This window comes from Pygoscelis adeliae, unplaced genomic scaffold (genome assembly GCF_000699105.1).
Source record: "Pygoscelis adeliae isolate BGI_AS28 unplaced genomic scaffold, ASM69910v1 Scaffold14, whole genome shotgun sequence".
Classification (NCBI taxonomy): domain Eukaryota; kingdom Metazoa; phylum Chordata; class Aves; order Sphenisciformes; family Spheniscidae; genus Pygoscelis; species Pygoscelis adeliae.
In genome coordinates, this window is record NW_008825109.1 from 6,897,770 (window position 1) to 6,904,065 (window position 6,296).

The window sequence follows — 6,296 nt, forward strand, 5'->3', positions numbered from 1 at the left end:
AGGGGAGACCTTATTGCTCTCTACAACTACCTGAAAGGAGGTTGTAGCAAGGTGGGTGTCGGTCTCTTCTCCCAGGGAACTAGCGATAGGACGAGAGGAAATGGCCTCAAGTTGCGCCAGGGGAGGTTTAGATTGGACGTGAGGAAAAATTTCTTTACTGAAAGAGTGGTTAAACCTTGGAACAGGCTGCCCCGGGAAGTGGTTGAGTCCCCATCCCTGGAAGTATTTAGAAGACGTGTAGGTGCAGCACTTAGGGACATGTTTTAGTGGGCATGGTGTTGTTGGGTTGACGGTTGGACTCAATGATCTTAGAGGTCTTTTCCAACCTTAATGATTCTATGATTCTATGAAATTTAGGCTTGAATATGAATTTTGGCAGGGTTCCAAGGAGGAGGAAAGAAAGGGTGACCCTTCTGCTATTATGGACTGTAAAAATGAAAAATTAATAAAATGATCTGGAAAGCTGCCAAGGCTCTAAGAGATGTATTTATTTATCTTGAATAAATTTGAAAGAAAACAAAATAAATACAAAATAAATAACATGATTGTCAAAGAGGAAACTCACACAGAATCCCAACATGAAAAATAAATTAAAACTGTATTTAAATTCCAGAGATGACAGATAAATGGAATCTTTCATCACAGTGGACAAACACAATTCTCTTGTTATTTAGGGTCTTCCAGGTAATTTGAGAAAAATAGTAAATGCATATTCTAAAAAGCTAAGACAAAAGGGAAATATTGTGTGGAGATCATAGAAAGTAATTAAATGCCAAATCCCTTGGCAATTAATAATATGAAAACTCTGTAAACATGCTCTTAGGATTATGGGATTATTTTAATTTACTAGCTCAATGCATTCCTTTGTCTTTACATGCAGGAAAAGCATTTGACAAGGTTGAGTGGTCGGTTATTAATCACGTAAACATTTTAAAAGTGTTTCAAGGATACTGAAGTGCAAAATGAGTTTTAAAAAGCAGTGGCCTTGACATGTTTTCCAAAGAAATTTACTTCCAAAGAGAAAGTAAAAGATTTCAAAAGTTCACAGCTATTTTGAGAGTTATATTTCATTCCATTTCCCATATCTGCTGGTGTCCTCCCAAGTAATCAGAGCAAAAATAAAGCATTTTGTTAGGAAGCTCTTGATGTCTGTATGTGCCATTTACATTGTAAATTCTATTATGTTGAGGATGTGCGTTATAAAAGGGAATTTCAATACTGATATGTGAGCTGAAACTATATTATAACTACCAAACATATGGACTGTACTTGTCAGAGGAAAGTTAACATACCTGTAACACAGCCACTAAATAATGGAACATCAGTAAACCTCACCACGCCAGGCAATCGAGTCTTTGCTGGGGTGGGCTGCAGGACAGGAACTTTGCCACTTCTGACCTTCATTCAGAGTGTAACTTAGAGAATTATTGATATTAGTGGAAAGTGGGGAAAATCCTGATTGTTTTGTCAATCCTGTTCTCACCACATGTTAGGGAGCAAAGAAACATTGAAATAAATTCTCTGCTGCTCTCATGAGAGTGAGAAGATGTACAGCCTGGGAATGGGGTGGGTGTTTAGGGAAAGGCCATGTTTAAGGAAACCCTGTAGAGCAGATGAAGTGAATCCTGTGGGAACATGATGCAGCCCAGGTGTCAAAAGGACTCCTACCTAAACTGTTGGCAAGACTAGTATGCTGATAGGGTTGTGTAAAAAGCTGAATTAGAAGCCAGTATCTGGCCCATTTATTTTAAGTTGTTAACTATGGACTTTAGTCCTCTTTATTTTTTATTTTTTCAAGGAAATTGATGGTCAAAAGTATTTAGTACAGTTTTATTTTAAATGTTTCATTAAGTTCTATTATAACTGAGGATATTGGTGGAGAAAAGGCATAATTTTTCCTAGGTTATTGTTATTATGTATTTATTGTTCACTTATTTAAATTTTGCAGCACTTGTTACAAATTAAAATAATTTCTTTTCAGTAAACTGGAAGCTGAAGTAGTGTGTGATTCCCCTGAGATTTAGGACTGCTGTTGGCTTGTGTATGCCGTTTGCTTTGCGAGTGAATGAGAGCATTATATAGCGTTGCTCATAAATATGCCATTGTGATATACAGTAGACTTTAACTCGCCGAATGCAGCAACCCATCCACATCTTTTTCTTAATCATAAACTGGAATTAAACTTGTTCAGCTCATGTCTTAGCTTAACAGGGGTATCCTCCCCTATAGTTGCAGCAAAGGTTTCATACCATCTTCCTTGCTTAAAAGGTTTATTTTAAGGTTATTAAAAGGACTATTAGGTTTTTCAAGCTGTATTAAATTGGGTAAGGGTTATGCCAAGTGATTTGTCACTCTCAGCAAGCCAGCATGAGAGGAACAGTAGATTTATTCAGGGTATTTTTCCAGTCAATGTATTTACAGCCTCCACGTTTATTTTAGATAAAGCTAAGCCAATTCCTAGAGTTTTTTTCTTTTTAATAATTTACAGAAGAGTCCTCCTGCATATTTTCTCTCTTGATATCTATTTCTCCATCTCTTCTGATCATTGGAAAAATCATCCCCAGGTGAATGGAACTGGTTCCTCTGAGAACATCTTTGCTTTTTTGGGTCAACTCAGAGGACACGGGTGCTATGTTTGGTGCAGTAAATTAAACTGGTTTTGGCTTGCAATTGTCTTTTGCTTGCTAGAAATCTCCCAGATACTTTCATGACTTAGAAGGGGCCATGGACAATAATTTACCTCTCAAGTATTTTCTGTTCTTTATTCTAGAAGAACAGAAGTTTATGACAAAGCTTAGTGTACAAAATTAGATTGGGAAGTATTAGTGAGTGTTTTAAATAATTCATTTTACCTTTATTTTCCATATCTCCCTTTTATTTCTTATTCCAGCACAGCAATAGGGCCAGGCCAGTAGGTATATCTCTTTTCTTTATGTGAAGAGCGCTTCTGTGAATTTTCTCTAGTGCCACAGCTGAGCACTTCTGCACAGTTGTGCGTGTTCAGAAATGCCATGGCTGGCTGATGGGAGGTGGCACGAAGGTCTGTGAGTGCACAGTGTAGTGGCTCAGGTACAAAACTAGATCAAATGCCATCCTAGGCTCTGATGCCAGGGACTGTAGGCAGACCTGGGTTGGAGTCATGCCTACAATGCTGGAAAAATGGTGGAGGTGATTCTGGTACATTGGCTATGAAAGCCAAAGGACAGGGAGTAAGGAGCAGAGAAATACAGGTGCTGCTCAACCTGTTCCCTTGGTCTAAGGATTTACTATTTTGTTTCAACAACTAAAGGAGAGTATTTGGTTGTTAGTGACTTAAAAAAAAAAAAACCAACCCAACAGAAAAATGGCCATTACCTTGTAGAGGACCTTGTAACTCTGCTTTTTGCAATTAACTGGCATTGCTATTCCAAGTTACAACGTGTAACACATTTCCATTGGTATCGCTTTTCAGTGGGGCTTATGTGCACCGCAAACTTATCATTGCATTGGCAGACCCATGCAATACTTTCAGAGCAGATTTTGTTGCCATGGACAAGTTTGCAGAGCAAGTACTGGTTCAGGCTAAGCATCAAAAGAGGCATGGAAGAGAAATTATATTATTTACAGAGTACATCTAACAGCGCTGTTTAAGCTTTTTTGGGGTGAGGGGGGCTCACTGAATGAGGGCAGCAGAGCAGATTGGGATGCATCCATGGGCAGTCCAGTCATTCCTCTTTGCCTATATACCTATTTTTCTTCTTTGGCACGGGAGAGGTTCAGAATGGACGTAGGGAGAAACTTTTTCCCCATGAGGATGCTCACACTTTGACATAGATTGTCCAGAGAAGTTGTGCAGTCTGTGCCTCCAGGGAGTTTTCCAAACCTGCCTTTTCCAGCCTGGATTGTGCTGTGATCCTACAGAAAGGGAGGAACTGCCTTTTACCTGTCAGAATACTGGAGGAGCTTTAAGTCAAGATTATTCTCCTTGTACGTATGGATACACAGGTAATATAAACACCATTCCTCAAAGATTTGCTTTATAGTGTAAATACAGAGGCAATGTACAGTAAAAATCAAATACTGAATATATTTATGGTGAACCATTAACACAGCTAAGAATATTTAAAGAAAAAGCTGTTCCAGCATTTCCCTTTCTCAGCAGAATAGGCTGGTATTACCATGTAATTTTACAGTAAATCGAAGTAACAATCTTGCTAGCTAGCAGCTGAAGGTCTAGAAAATTTCAGGCTCCAGGTGGTGTGTATATTTCTATATTCACAGCTGTAATAATATAAAGTTCACATTTACACGGAGACAAATGGCTAGCCAGAGCTGTGAGCTTTTGTGCAGCAGAAAGATGTAAAACTGAGGGTGACTGTAGTTAAAAATGAGAGACCCATTAGGTGATGTGGTCTTGTCTTTGTACAGCACTGCTACTCACATCAGTAGACCAGGTGGCTAAGAAAGAGCAGAAAGCCAGTTTGGCCTGGAGATGAGTCCTTCCCCAGGATTTTCTCAAATAGCTCCAAGCCCAGGGCGCTCACAAGACCAGAAAAAGTCACCTCCATCCATGCTCCTAAACCTTAAGGATAAGAACATGCTTGATGTTCTGCTGGATAAAGACTGAATTCACTGTAACACATTCAATCTGATCTCACTGAAATCTGAGTGAATGTTATCTCCATCATTTCAGGATTTGTTCTTATAAGCCCATTGTGAGTCTCTACTAACATGGCTATACCAAGGAAAAAGCACATTATGCCCAATAAACTGAAAACCAGCAAGGAAGTTCTTCTTCATCCACAGACCTTGAAATGTCAGGCACACTAAAGCTCACAAGTGCAATAGATTTTAATTATGTGAACACTTTATGTTCTGCATCACATGAACCATATAAAATCTTCCTGAAATCTAGCTTATTTCCAATATATTATTCATCAGGTTTTCTTTTTGTCTGGAAATGTTACAATAACCTTGGCTGAAAAGGCCGGACATTACAGCCTTACAATGCATGTGGAGAATACTGGCACCGCTCTGTTACAAGAGAAGCATTACACATTGTCCTCAGTATAATCCTATCGAAATACTTCAGAAACTTGATGATGGGAGGATTGTATTTCAGACTTGTTCCTCTAGCTCTTTTTTGGGAAAATTAATGGTCAATAAAGCTTTTTCATCTTGTATTTTCTCAAGGCAAGACAAAAAAAAAAAAAGGTATTTGCATACAGGTATCAGATAAGAATTATACCTCTATTAATAATTTTTCCCACACATTGCACTTCCAAAACAAAGATAAAGCCCTCACAGTTTAATTTATATTTAATGTACTCACGTTACTGATTTTCATACTAGTCACAGTAGCACAATCCTAATTCTGTGAGCTGTGAATGTCCTACATGATTCCTATTACAGTGAATGGTAATTGAGAACCCTCAACACAATAGAGGATCAGACCACTTAGAGGGTACAGTATAATGTAACTCCTCTATATTAATTTCTTTGTTGTTCTGGTAACAGAAAGGTTTTTTTTTCATTCCTTATCAGTTATTTGCTGGATTCGATTTTCTCTCTCAAGACCGTGAGCAAAGTTCTTTGCTGACACGGATGGGTACCTCTGCTTTCACTGATGTTGTGCTTATCTGCACCAGCAAAACATTGACCCCCACCTTGAGAACAATAGTGATTCCATGATATGAATGGGCTGTATTATTTTGCCCCCAAATTTTTGAATAATGAACTGAGAAACACCTGTATTATTTCTGTGACTGTGGCAGACTGTTCTTGCTGAACTGGTTGCTGTGGTGTTACACAAAAGGGACTGCTAATAGGAGCAAGTAGGCAAGGTGAAACGATGACCTTGGTATGGGGCAGGCCACCAACAGCAGCCAGGTACAGACGTGGCACAGGTGAACCCCAAGCCCTAGCCCGGGTGACAGTGACACACTAAAAGAAATAGATGTGAAATGAAAGGCCGGAGTTTCCCCACAGCCCTAGCAAGCGCTGTCGGGCTGCAGTCACTCCAGTCCAGCACTTTGTGACCAGATACTCACAGACTCAGTGAGCAGCTGTACCAGGTAGAGCTAAGTTAATGGCAAAATTAAGGTGAAATTAAGACACATTTGTGTGCAGCCTCTTTGCTGTTTTGAGAATCCAACGTGTAAGACACCTTGTAACTGCAACAATTTGGACATACAAACATAATTTGCACATAAAAATATTAGATTGTGAGTAAATGCCTAGTTTTACAAGATGAGACAGAAAGGGAACGTATGGGTGTCCTACATCTGTCTCTTAGCACAGCAAGACAAGGAGACATT